The sequence below is a fragment of the Castor canadensis genome, chromosome 6 (assembly GCF_047511655.1).
Source record: "Castor canadensis chromosome 6, mCasCan1.hap1v2, whole genome shotgun sequence".
Taxonomy (NCBI): domain Eukaryota; kingdom Metazoa; phylum Chordata; class Mammalia; order Rodentia; family Castoridae; genus Castor; species Castor canadensis.
In genome coordinates this window covers 173,672,854-173,687,351 of record NC_133391.1, presented here as the reverse complement: position 1 = coordinate 173,687,351, position 14,498 = coordinate 173,672,854, and the positions used below count along the sequence as shown (strand labels likewise).

General features: G+C 38.0%; 1 protein-coding gene across 1 annotated transcript in view; it reads left to right on the top strand.

Annotated features, from left to right (window-relative positions):
• Adamts16 (ADAM metallopeptidase with thrombospondin type 1 motif 16) overlaps positions 1-14,498 on the top strand; it is a 151,148-nt gene that overhangs the window by 51,678 nt on the left and 84,972 nt on the right. The window lies entirely within an intron of this gene.

Genomic DNA, 14,498 nt, shown 5'->3' with positions numbered 1-14,498 from the left:
CCTCCTTGGAACTTCCAGTCCTGCCGGCTTAATCTCAAACTGATCTTTAGGCTCAAATAAAGCCCATGCAGCACTTACCAAACCAAAGGATTGCAACTATCGTTTAATCTTTTAAAAAATATTTGTCACTTTTATTAGCTAGGCATCTCTAGTTAATTAATGGGAAGATCTAGCATGTATACATCTGTGTGCACAATGATAAAGAAAATTTAATGCTTTCTGTCAAAATACATTTCTCACTAGGTAGGAAACCTTACTCTGCCTTTAAAATCCTTAATTTTAGGAAATGTTTTCAGAAATTTTTATTATACCCCTAATTCATTTGGAGTATAAAACGCTGGGGAGGTAAAAAGTAGTTGGAAGATTTTAAAATTTCAAACAAAATGGGTCTTAAGAAATACTTTTAGATCTGGTAGTTAAATGTACTATCCCCCAAATCTCACTGGCTGTGAATTAAAAGTTTAATCCTTCAGGCAAAACAGATTTTTCTGATCAGTGATACACTGCAGTGCCAGCCAGCAAAATCTCTGCTCCAAGCAACCATTCAAAGACCCACACTTCTTCCACCCTATCCTCTCTCTTCCAGGACTCAGTTCTCCATGCAGGTCTGGGGGAAGAGAGAACATTGGGGCAGGGTGAGGTTTTTGCAGGAAGAACCCAGAGAATACCCGAGTGGGTGGGGAGGGCTTCAAAATATCGTCTATCATGAACTCTGAGTGAAAGGACATGGTGGTTGGTAAAGACAGCCATCTGTGCTGTGTCACCCACCTAACATGGTGCTGCAGGAAAACACCTAGAACCTTCAGGGAACAGCTAGTGTTGGCAAATTTGAGGGTAGACCCCAGGCATTCTGGATCTTGGACATGACCTCTCTCCACTGATCCCAAAAAAACATTGTTTATATTGTTTTATCTGTAAGCACTGTTATGGTGTCAATGTTAAATGTCCCCCAAAGGCTCCTGTTGAACACCTGATCCCCAACTGGTGGTGCTATTTTGGGAGATTCTCTAAACTTTATGAGGTGAGGCCTGATTGAAGGAAGTAGGTTGTTTTGGGTGTGCTTTTGAATGTTATACCTGTCCCCAGTCCCTTCCTCTGTCACTGCTTCCTGGCTGTCACAGGGTAGGCAGCATCTACCATCTCCTACCACCATGATGCAGTGTCCACTACAGGGCTAGAGACATGGAGTCAAGTAAGTGACCATGAACTGAGACTTCTGACATTGTGAGCCAAAATAAATCTTTCCTCCCTTAAGTTGTTTCTTTGACTAAAAGTCTAACTAACACAAGTATTAAGAGTACTTAAAGGCTCTTTCTAAACAAGAGCCTTTGTTTAGAAAACACATCTTATTTTTTGAAGGGGACAGATTTGTGGGAAATGGCACACACAGGGCATGTACTGGACCTGCTGGTGTGGGCTCCTTGTGCCACATACCCTCAATCCCCCACCATCCCTGCCCTTCCACCTGAACACGCTCTTCTGGACCGAATGGCAGCCCCTGGAACAACTACAGTTTGTCGTTTTTGTTCCTCATAGAAGACACATGAATTTCTACCTTTGCTGTTTAGAGAGCAGTATTGTTTCTTTGACCGCAGAAGGGACATCTGTTATTTAGGATGAAGGGCAGTTTTATACACTAGACATAAATGTCTTTCTGCAGACACATCGCTCTTCTATCAGATGTACTGACTCACCATAGCCAATTGATTCCCATACAAAGAATGGGCTTCCTTAAGTTCAAAACACACTAATGCCAGCAAGAAATAAAAGGCAAGGGGCTTCCTGTACTTGGTTCTCAATTAAATTCATTCTCAATATTTTTTGAAAAATCCTATTTCTGAGATCTATGTCAGAAAGTGTGGAAATTATCTCTCTTATTTCAATGGTATGTAGTCTGAGAAAAAGCTCACAAACATAACCACTCTAAGAATTTGAAGATTTCACAAAAACCACAGAGTAACTCATGAAATTAAAAGTTAGATGAAGTTGAAAAGCAAAGGAAAGTTACAAATGAAGATCAAAGGAGAGGATACAAAAAACTACCCCGTTGTGATATGGGAGTTTGTAATTTGGAAAGAAAGGAAATATAGTCTGCTCGTATTGCTAGAAAGTAGAACAAATACCAATACTTTAAGGAAAACAAAGCTGAAACAGCAGCATTATTGAGCTAGAATTGTTCTACAAAAGTCAACATGTATTTACTGAATGCAGTGGGTTTAGACACTGTGTATACCAATGGAGCAGTTTCCATGGGATCCACCCAAGTCAGTGAAAGAAAAAAATAGGTTGGCAGCCAGACATATACCTTCCAAGGCTTGGCCACCTGTATGTTCTTATAGTCAAAACTAGAAAGTGGTTACTCCAAAGTAAGAATTAAGAACTTAGTCTTCACATCCATTTACACTGTGTCCCCCTGGCCTCTCTCTCTCTCTCTCTCTCTCTCCCCCTCTTTGCTCTTTGTCTCTCTCTCTTCCCCCCCTTCCCTTCCTGTACTTCTTACTTGTTTACTAAGGCTCTTTAGCTCTTTTTTTCTTTTTTTCTTTTTCTGTTGCACAAGGCAAGTCATCAAATTTCTAGAACAGTATCTGAGCAGGATCAGCCTGCACTTCTATTAGTTTTTTTTTCCATGATTGTAAACTGCTTCCCCAGTGCCTACCTGTATGGTGGGGGAATATCTGCTAGCTGCTTCCCTGTCCTCTTCTCTAGAACATCCCATAGCCATCTTCTGAGCGAGTCTCTTGGCCATCATCCTCCAGGACTTCTGAGCTTTCAAGCTGGTCCTTCCCTGTGCTCTTATTCTAAGACTTCAGTCAAGATGCTATACCCCCTAAAGGATGGTGACTGCTTCCAGAGTTTATACCACACAGGATGGGTGAGAATTTTGTGGATAATACCTATATATTGATAATCTAAACTTATATTCTAGGAATATACACTTGGTCATTATTGCTCTCTATCTTACTGAAAAATACATTGCTAATAAATAGTAAGCTAGCATGCACAGGACATTCTAGCTCACATTTAACATTTGTCATTCTGCGTACAATCTCATGGAGTCACATGCACATAATAGAACTTTCCGTGCTATTTTTTTATCTTTTTTTAAACTGTTGTTCACATTGTTTTCAATATGGGGGAAGAAATCTGACTTTGGTAATAAGAAGGTCACCCCCTTTAAATTCACTGTGCTCTTATTTGTATTAACAAGGAAAATTTAGAGTTTTCTATTACCAATTTTTTTCCATAATTCTAGGGGATTTTTTCCAGAATTTTAAAAATCTCTCTTTCATCCCAGTGGCTATGAGGAAAGTATATCAACATTTTTAATATTTTGAATCATGTTCTGACAGCTTAGAGAATGAGAGGATGCGAATTTGGGTGTGCAGTGAGAAGTAAATCATGAAAGAGTCTAAAAAATGTTTGATAGTGTCAAAAAGTATAGGAAGAAAATAGTGACATAGTCAGAGAAGAATTATTTGAGGATATTAAAAGTGGGTTTTGATCTTCAAATCAGAATGTTTTACATCCTCACAAATTTTTTGAAGGATTAAAATTTCCAACGGAACTTTTCCTTGTCAGATTCACCATGAAGGTTTATTTTACTTGAAAAGCAGTTGCAAATTGGACACTCCTATAGCATGCTAACCCTCAATTTTTCAATGATTTAATGAATCCCAGACTGCCTGCTTTCTTTGGCATGTTGGCTGACTTTCTAATTTCCAAGCAATCATGATTGTGTCATATCCTCTACCAGTTAGGTAGCTGTTGGGATCTGATCCCAACAGTGAGTAAGGACGGATGGTGAGCTCTTAGGGACGACTCTGCTCCTCTTTATGAGCAAGCTGGCATCTGTTAGATGGAAAATATGTATACTAAGAACTGGCCTAAAGTTGTCAGCTCAACTTTTCTCCATTCTTGGTAGAGTCACGAAGGTTAGCTACTTGGGGAAACTCATCAGTGTCAATAAAGCCATGTGTCATTTCCTACTAAAAGACACAAACCTCGTAACAGTTACTCACGTCTGCCTCTGGGAGGTCTGTGACATAGGGAACTTCTAGCCCATCGTTTTTCACTTCATGACAACGGGGCTTCCTCTTCTATCTACTTTTTTAAAAATTGCATCATCCAATAGATTAGTGAACATGCCTTCCCTCTGGCTGCATGGGTTACCATGCGTCAGTTCATGAGATGATGGCCACCACAGTGAACTAGGACCTTGAGGAGTGCCTGCATCCCCTGCCATGCCCTGTGCCACCTCTGTGGGTGAGAAAATGTGACTCAACCCAAGATCCCATTGGACTTGTGTCCCTAATGAAAATAATATGTTCAGTTCTCATCTTGCTCCGCTATGTAATTTTTAAGGAAAACAAGCAAGCCATGGCTGGAGTTTCCGCAGAACCCTTGAGACTGTAAGAGGAAGAAGAGACAGTACTAGGTGGTGGGCGGAAGGTGGCGAGCTCAGAGATGATGTGACCATCAGTCTGTATTGCTCACATCTTGGAAAGTCTCCAGTAACCTTTCTTGAGAGTCCCCATTTTCTTTCTTGGGAAACGGTTCAATACAACTAAATGATCTGTCAAGCTCTTTAACATTTTTGGTTCATTAATTAGAGTGGGAAAATGATAGTGAAATGTGCTATTTCTGACCTTGTCTCATTATTTTCATTAACGTTATTTTTGTCTTGGTGCAGCATATATAAAGAAAAGGACAAGATAAGAAGGGTATGGCTCAATGACTTTTCACACAGTGATCACAGAAGTCTAATTTCTTCACAGGTCACAATATAGAGTCTTACAAGCAGTTTGAACCCCTCACCCCTTTCTCCACTCAACACCTACATTGTCCTTCCTGGTGGTGACCAGGGTCCTAATGTAGACCACTGTGGATTAGTTCTGCATGGTTTTGAACTTTCTGAGAAAGGACTCACAATTGCATGCTTATTTATGAGTAAAGATTCATGGTTTTAATTGCATTACCACACTCATTGTTACTGTACACTACAATAAAGGCCACTCTGTTGTTGGTAGACATTGGATTTTCGGTGGTTGGATACGACGAGGAGTATTCAGTGAATCTTCTTTCAGTTTACTGGACTTATCTAGAGATAGGTAGTGTAAATATCTTCTCTTACTCTCTGATTTGCTATCTATATCTTTTTTGGCAGTACTGGGGTTTGAACTCAGGGCTTTCTAAGTAGGTGCTCCAGGACTTGAGCCATTGTCCAGCCCTCTTCGTTCTGATTATTTTGGGTATATGGTCTTGCTTTTTGCTTAGGCTGGTCTATTTTAGGTTTCCTGCCATAGCTGGTATGACAGAAACATGCTGCCATGGCCCAGCTGTTTTCTATTGATATTGTTCTTATGAACTACCCCCCTTCCCTGGACTAGAACAGTGATCTTCCCCATCTCAGCCTCCATGTATCTTGGGATGACAGGCTTGTGCCACTGGGCCTAGTTATTGGTTGAGATGGAGTTTGGTGAACATTTTGCCAAACTGGCTTTGAACCACAATTCTCCTGATTTCAGCCTCCCAAATAAGTGAGGTTACAGCAGCAAGACACAGTGGCTACCTTGCTGCTTGTACTTTCAATGCTGTCTTTTGATAAACAGAAGTGTTTGCTTTTAAAATTCAGTCTCATTTATCTATATTTTCCTTTTGGGCTGGTGTTGTTTCTGCACTACTAGGAAAAGAAAAATAAAAAGCTCTGCTTAATCCAAAGATGGGAAGATCTTCTTTAAGTTCTCTCCTCTAAGCTTTATTCTTTGCTTACTGACCACTTGATTTTTGTGTATGACATCGAAACAAGTCAAACTTTATTTTTCCCACAGGTATGTTGTGGTAGGTGGTTTGTAAAATGTCTGTGATGATTTTCTTCTGGTACCTGCACCTTCAGGGCTTACACCACTCTGCATCTTCACCAGCAATAAATGTGAGTTCCTTTTGTTCCACCTCTCACCAGCAGCTGATGGTGTCAGTGTTTTGGATTTTAGTCATGGCAGTAGGTATGTGGACCTATCTCATTGACAGTACAGACTCATCTCCAATCTGCGTTTCAGATATCTTCACATTGGGTCATGTCTGTCCTTCACCTTTGTTCTTGCCCTTAAATTCTGTGCAGATTACTCTGGATCTTTTGCCTCTCGATATAAACTTTTGAGTCAGTTTGTATAGCCACAAAATAACTTGCTTGAATTTTGGTTGAGACTGTATTGAACCTGTAAATCAAGGTGGAAATAACTGACATCTTAACAGCATTGAGTCTTCCTGTCCATGGAATCAATTTATTGATTGATTGATATCTTTCATCAGAGTGCTGTAGTTTTACTCATACCAGGTCTTGCCCCAGTTTTGCTGGACTCAATCGTATGTGTGTAATTGGTGGAGTGCCAATATAAATAGCATTGGATTTATAATTTTAAATATATTCTACTTTTTTATTGCTAATACATAGAAAAGCATTGACATTTGATTATTAACATTTCTTTCTTTTTTTTTTTACAAGTTGGTTATAGTTGTGTGGCTTCATATCTGGGCCCTCTATTCTGTTCCACTGGCCTTCATGTCTGTTTTTGGGCCAGTACCATGCTGTTTTTATTGTTATTGCTTTGTAATATAGTTTGAAGTAAGGTATCGTGATACCTCCAGCATTGTTCTTTTGACTGAGTATTGCCTTGGCTATTTGTGGCCTCTTGTGTTTCCATATAAATTTCACAGTAGATTTTTCGATCTCTTTGATGAATGTCATTGGAATTTTGATGGGAATTGCACTAAACATGTAGATTACTGTTAGGAGTACAGACATTTTTACTATGTTGATTCTACCAATCCATGAGCATGGGAGATCTCTCCACTTTCTATAGTCTTCCTCACTCTCTTTCTCAGAAGTTTATAGTTTTCCTTGTAGAGGTCGTTCACATCTTTTGTTAGGTTTACACCTAGTATTTGATTTTTTTTTTTGAGGCTATTGTAAATGGAATTGTTTTCATATATTCTTTCTCAGTTTGTTCATTATTAGTGTATAGAAATGCTAATGATTTTTCTATGTTGATTTTATATCCTGCTACCTTGCTATAGCTATTGATGATGTCAAGGAGCTTCTGAGTAGAGTTTTTTGGGTCTTTAAGGTATAGGATCATGTCGTCTGCAAATAGGGATATTTTGACAGTTTCTTTACCTATTTGTGTTCCTTTTATTCCTTCTTCTTGCCTAATTGCTCTGGCTAGGAATTCCAGTACTATGTTGAATAGGAGTGGAGATAGTGGGCATCCTTGTCTGGTTCCTGATTTTAGAGGGAATGGTTTCAGTTTTTCTCTGTTAAGTATAATGCTGGCTGTAGGTTTGTCATATGTAGCTTTTATAATGTTGAGGTACTTTCCTTCTATTCCTAGTTTTCTTAGAGCTTTTATCATGAAATGGTGTTGGATCTTATCAAAGGCTTTTTCTGCATCTATTGAGATGATCGAGTGGTTTTTGTCTTTGCTTCTGTTAATGTGGTTTATTACGTTTATTGATTTTCGTATGTTGAACCACCCCTGCATCCCTGGGATGAAGCCTACTTGGTTGTGGTGAATAATCTTTTTGATGTGTTGCTGAATTCGGTTTGCCATTATTTTGTTGAGGATTTTTGCATCAATGTTCACTGAGGAGATTGGCCTATTGTTCTCGTTTTTGGAGGTGTCTTTGCCTGGTTTTGGGATAAGTGTAATACTGGCTTCATAAAATGTGTTAGGCAGTTTTCCTTCCCTTTCTATTTCATGGAACAATTTAAGGAGGGTTGGTGTCAGTTCTTCTTTAAAGGTCTGATAGAATTCAGCAGAGAATCCATCAGGTCCTGGACTTTTCTTTTTGGGGAGACTTGATTGCTGCTTCAATTTCATTTTGTGTTATAGATCTATTCAGGTGATTAATTTCTTCTTGGTTCAGTGTTGGATGATCATATGTATCTAGAAATCTGTCCATTTCTTTAAGATTTTCGAATTTATTTGAATATAGGTTGGTTGGAATTAATATATGCTTTTAGGTCCTTCAGGGTATGTTTGATGAAATTGGATGCATTGACATTGGGTGCATATAGGTTGATAATTGTTATTTCCTTTTGGTCTATTTCCCCACTTATTAGTATGGAATGTCCTTCTTTATCTCTTTTGCTCAATGTAGGTTTGTAGTCTACTTTGTCAGAGATAAGTATTGCAACTCCTGCCTGTTTTCGGGGGCCATTGGCTTGGTAAATCTTCTTCCAGCCTTTCATCCTGAGTCTATGCTTATTTCTGTCGGTGAGAATGGGTCTCCTGTAAGCAACAAATTGTTGGATCTTCCTTTTTAATCCATTTCATCAAAAGGTGCCTTTTGATGGGTGAATTAAGTCTGTTAACATTAAGCGTTAGTACTGATAGCTATGTGGTGATTCCTGTCATGTAGTTGTCTTAGTTGTTTGAAGGTTTGATTGTGTGTACCTAACTTGATGTTACTCTCTACTGTCTTGCTTTTTCTTTTCCTGTGGTTTGGTGCTGCCTGTCTTTTCATGGTTAAGTTGGGTTTCACTTTCTGTGTGCAGAATCCCTTGAAGAATCTTTTGTAGTGGTGGCTTTGTGGCCACATATTATTTTAGTTTCTGCTTATCATGGAAGACTTTTATTGCTCCATCTATTTTGAATGATAGTTTTGCTGGGTAGAGTACCCTGGGGTTGAAGTTATTTTCATTCGGTGCCTGGAAGATCTCACCCCAAGCTCTTCTTGCTTTTAATGTTTCTGTTGAGAAGTCTGCTGTGATTTTGATGGGTTTACCTTTGTGTGTTACTTGTTTTTTCTCTCTTACAGCCTTCAATATTCTTTCCTTAGTTTCTGAACTTGTTGTTTTAATGACGATATGTCGTGGGGTAGTTCTATTTTGGTCTGGTCTGTTTGGTGTCCTGGAGGCCTCTTGCATCTGTATAGGAATATCTTTCTCTAGATTTGGGAAATTTTCCGTTATTATTTTGTTGAATATATTATGCATTCCCTTCGCTTGCACCTCTTCTTCTTCGATGCCCATGATTCTCATGTTTGTTCTTTTGATGGAGCTGGTGAGTTCTTGCATTTTCTTTTCACAGGTCTTGAGTTGTTTAATTAGTAGTTCTTCGGTTTTTCCTTTAATTACCATTTCATCTTCAAGTTCTGAGATTCTGTCTTCTGTTTGTTCTATTCTGCTGGATTGGCCTTCCATTTTGTTTTGCAGTTCTGTTTCGTTCTTTTTTCTGAGGTTATCCCCTGAGTTTCTTCCTCTTTTATGTTGTCTGTTTTTGTCCTGAGTTCATTTCTCCTTATTAATCATGTTCTCTGTTTCACTTTGGTGTTTATACAGTGCTTCTATGGTTTCTTTTATTTCTTCTTGTGATTTTTCAAATTCTCTATTTTTGTTGTCTTGGAATTTCTTGAGTGTCTCCTGTACATTTTGGTTGACCCTATCCAGTATCATCTCTATAAAATTCTCATTGAGTACCTGTAGTATGTCTTCTTTTAAATTATTCCTGTGGGCTTCATTGGGTCCTTTGGCATAGTTTATCTTCATTTTGTTGGAGTCTGGATCTGAGTATCTGTTTTCTTCATTTCCCTCTGGTCCCTGTACTAATTTTTTGCTGTGGGGAAACTGGTTTCTCTGTTTTTTCTATCTTTCCGTCATTGTTTTTGGTGTTGTTACTGTCCCTGTACTGTGTGCAATTAAGTATTTTCTAGCCTGTAATAATAACAATGGTGATATTTAGAATGGAAGGGTGAGAGCAGATGGAAAGCAAAGAAGTTAAAGAAAAAAGGGAAAAACAAATAAACAAGTAGAATAAAGCAAAACAAACAAACAAAAGTTTCAAAGATATAAACAGGGAGAGATAGTGCACTAATCAACAGTAAGCTGAACAGGCATTAGAGAGACAGAGAGAGGATTGAAAAAAATTAAAAATTAAAAATAAATAAATAAATAAATAAAAATCTCCAAGTTCAAATGCAATGAAGTTTCAGTCTTAATAATTTTGGTGTTCGTCCCACAGCCTCCAATCCTGGAGATGGTGTCTCAGAAGTAGTTCTGTCATTGTCTCATCAAAGGGGAAAAAAACAAAACAAAATAACACAAAACAAAAAAACACACCACAAAGTGTTCCAAGTTCAAATGCAATACAGTTTCAATAAGTTTTTCAGCATGCAGGTATAGTTTGGTTGTTGTCTCATCAAAGGAAGAGAAAAAAAAAAGAGTCTGGAGATAGTTCTGTGAATGGCTATCTGAGGCTGTGGTCACCTGCCCACTGCTGTCAGCCTGCTGTTGCTGGAGGCTTTATTTATGCAGATCTCAGGGGTGAGCTTAGCACTCACCTGGCCCCACAGGCTTTGTTTACTCAGAGTTCTTCTGGGCACAACCGCCACTGCTACAAGCTTTCCCCTTTCCAAGCACACTGGGGGAGGTGACACTGCACCTGCTTTCTCAGGCCTGTGTGTTTATTTACAGTTCACGTGGGAAGTGGGTCTTCCCCCCTCTCCTGTGGAGTTTTCCTCCCACCGCTGCTTTTACAAGCTTTCCCGCTCCTGGTTGCTGGGCATGTGCTGCCGCTCCTGCCTTTGCCAGCCGGCTTGTTGTGAGGGATTCCCCTCCCCCCTCTTCAGCACTCAGGGTGCCCCGCTCTCTTTGCTACAAGTCTTTTTTGTTGTTATTGCTTATTATTCAGTTTTTTTTCCCTTGGATGGGGGTCAGTCTGTCCAGGGGGCTATGCTGATCTGGCCCAGGGTTGTCTGTAGGAGTACTGCGTGCCACTTAGCTCACCTTGTGGTCCACGTCTTCCCAAGCCTTCTGGTCACTGCCATTTGGCGGCAGCATGGGAGCCCTCCTGGTTTCTCCATTCAACGTGAAGTAGAGATGCTATGCACAGGCTGGAAGTGTGGAAGAGTCACAGTTTTGCCTCTTCTCGGTGGTTTTTCCTGTGTCTCTCCAAGATTTTACCTTAGGAAGCATGCTTTCTGTTTCCTCCCCCTAGCCGCCATCTTGAAATCTCTCCAATTATTAACATTTCATCTTGCAACCTTGCTATATTCACCATTAGTTCATGATGTTTTATTTTTAATTACTGTTGATTCTCTCAAATTTTCTACATGGATAATGATAACATCTGAAAACAAAGACAGTTTAATTTCCTATTTATCATTCAGCACGCTTTTATTTCTTTTCTATTCCTATTGCACTAGCTAGGACTTGCAGTACGGTGTTGAAAGGAGGTGTTGAGAAGGGTAGCTATGCTTTGTTCCAGATACAGAGGGAAAGCTTTAAGTTTGCCTGGTTTCATTACAATTTTAGGTGTAGTCTTTCAGTAGATGTTCCTTATCAAGTTGAGGGAGTTCGCTTTTATCCCTACTTTGCTAGTACTGGATATTGGATTTGTGTCAAATACATTTTCTGTATATATTGATATGATCATGTGATTTTTCTTCTTTAGCCAGCTGATGAAACAGGTTACATTAATTGACCTTTGCATGTTGAAATTAATCCCACTTGATTATAGTATATAATTTAGGTTATGTATTGCTGGATTTGATTTGTTAATATTGTGTTGAAGTTTTTGCACCTATCTTTAGGAGATACATCAGTCTATAGTTTTGTATGCTATCTTTCTCTGACTTTGTTATTAGGAAAATATCATTTTCATAGAATGATGTAGGAAGTATGTGCTCTGGTCATCTTTTTTGAAAGAGATTGTAGAGAACTGCTATAACTTTTTCCCTCAGTGTTTGGTGGAATTGACAGCTATCTTTGCTGATTTTTATGTACAGGCTCTTGAGCTTCAAAGCATGGTATCTGGGACTGAGGTTCTGAAGATTGGAACCAAAGATCTTCCAGCCCATTTGGATAGCCATTTAAAGCAAAGTTTGGAGGACGATTTGCCAGTATTCAATTTATTGTGGCTATAGATTTTTGGTTTTAAGAGGTTTTTCTTTGAGGGTTATAGGATATTGAAATTTGTGTTAAAGATTTAATTGCTACTAGTAAACATAAAAAAATTCTGGCTGTATAGTATAATGTAAAGTCAGATATTGACTCCAGCATTGATCCTTTTGCTCAGGATTTCTTTGCCTATTTGTAGTCTTTCAATATGAATCTTGCATTGCTTTTTGTACAGCTGTGAAAATGACATTGGAATTTTGGTGGGGATTGCATTGAATCTGTAGATTATTTTCCATAGAGTAGCCAATTTCAAAATATTAATTCTGCCAATCCATGAACATGGGAGGTCTTTCCATCTTCTAGTGTCATCATCAATCTCTTTTTTCAGCTTCATAGTTTTCACTGTAAATATCTTTCACCTCTTTACTTAATTCCTTGGTAATTTTTGAAGGTAGTTTGAAGGGGATTGTTTTCTTGATTTCTTTCTCTGCCTATTTGTTGTTGTATATAAAAAGCTACTGATTTTTGTAAACGCAATTTGTATCCTTTTAATTTGCCAAAAAGTGTTTTTCAGATCTAAGAGTTTTTGGTGGAGTTCTTAGAGTCTTCATATCATCTGCAAGTAGTGATAATTTTACTTCTCCCTCTCTTATTTGTATTCCTTTTCTTTCTTTCTCTTGCCTTTTTTTCTCTGGCTAGGAATTCAAATACTATATTGAAGAAGAGTGGAGACAATGGAGACCCTTGTCTCTTACTGACTTTAGAGAAAATTATTTCGATTTTTCCCTCCTTTTAGTATGATATTATTGGCTGTTGGTTGAACATAGATAGCCTTTATTATATTGAGACACATTCCTTCTATTTCTACTTTGTTCAGAATATTTATCATAAAGAGACATTGAATTTTGTCTAGTGAGATGTGTGTGTTGCTCTTGTCTTTTTTTTCTGTTAATATGGTCTATTATATTTGTTGATTTGTGTCACTTGAACTATTCTTGTATGCCTAGAATGAAACCAACTTCATCATGGTGTCTGATCTTTGTACTGTGTTGTTGAATTCAGTTTTCAAGTATTTTATTGAGAATTTTTACATCCATGTGCATCAGGGGAATTGGTTTACTTTTCTTTTTTAGTTGTGTCTTTATCCAATTTGGGTGTCAGGGTAATACTCGCTTCATAGAATGATTTTCACAACATTCCTTCCTTTTCTATTTATGAGACAGTTTGGGGACTGTTGATTAATGTCCATCCTGAAAGGTCTGGAGGAATCTGGCAGTGAATCCCTCTACTCCTGGGCCCTTCTTTGCTGGCAAACTCTTGATTTCTGCTTCAATGTCATTGCCTATTTCAGATCTTAAATGTTAATATCCTTTGGGTCAATTTAGGTTGGTCATGTGTGTCTAGAAATGTATCCATTTCGTCTAGATTTTACAGTTTATTAGAATATAAGTTTTTGAAACATTCTAATGATCCTCTAAATTTCATTGGTATTTGTTGTACTATCACCTTTCACTTCAAATTTTGTTAATTTGTGTCTTTCACATCCTTTTTTGTTTAGTTCCACTAAGGAGTTGTCAATCTTGCTTATCTTTTCAAAGAACCAAGCTTTGTCTCAGTAATTTTTTTGTCTCAATTTAATAAATTTCTACTCTGATATTTATATTTAGTTCTACCTATGAATTTTGGGTTTGGCTGATTCTTATTTTTCTAAGAGCTAACGGTTATCTATTTGAGCTCTCACTGGCTTCTTAATGTAGTGCTCATAGCTATAAACTTTCCTCTTAGCACTCCTTCTTGTGTCCCAAAGGTTCTGGTAAATTATGTTTTCATCTTCATTTGATTCTAAGAATTTTTGTCCCTGCCCCTATTTCTTCAATGGCTTTTCTGCTGTCAATTTCTAGTTTTATTACATGGTGGTCTGATAAAGTACAGAGGGCTATTTCTATTTTTAATATTTCTTAAGACTCACTTTGTGTCCTAAAATATGATCTATTTTGGAGAAAGATCCATGGACTTCTGAGAAAAAAATGTATATCTTGTAGATGTTGAGTGGAATGTTCTGTACATGGCTGTGAAGTCTTTTTGATCTATAGCGTTGCCTAGTTTTGAAATTTCTTTATGGATTTTTTGACCTATCTTTTTTTGAGAGTGGGATATTGAAGTCACCTACTATTATTGTGTTGGGTTTCTCTGTCCTTTTATGTCCAGCAGGATTTCCTTTATGATATCAAATGTGGTGATATTCAGTGTGTATAAATTTACAACTGTTGTCTCCTCTTGAAGTATTGTTCTCTTTATCAGTATGAAGTGGCTTTCTTTTTCTCTTCTGACTAATTTTGTTTGAAGTCTGCTTGTTCAGATATGAGTATAGCTACTCATGCTTTATTTTGGGCTCCATTTGAATGGAAAGTCTTTTTCCATCCTTCACTGTGTTTGTCTTTGTGCATTTCTGGAAGGCAACAAATGGTTGTGTCTTATTTTTTTAATCAAACCTGTCAGTCTGTGTGTTTTGGTTGGAAAAAATTGAAGCCATTAATATTTAGAGTTATTTTTTAAGTTTTTCCAGTAACTCCTGGCATTTTTGTAATGTTTGGCTCTTTCC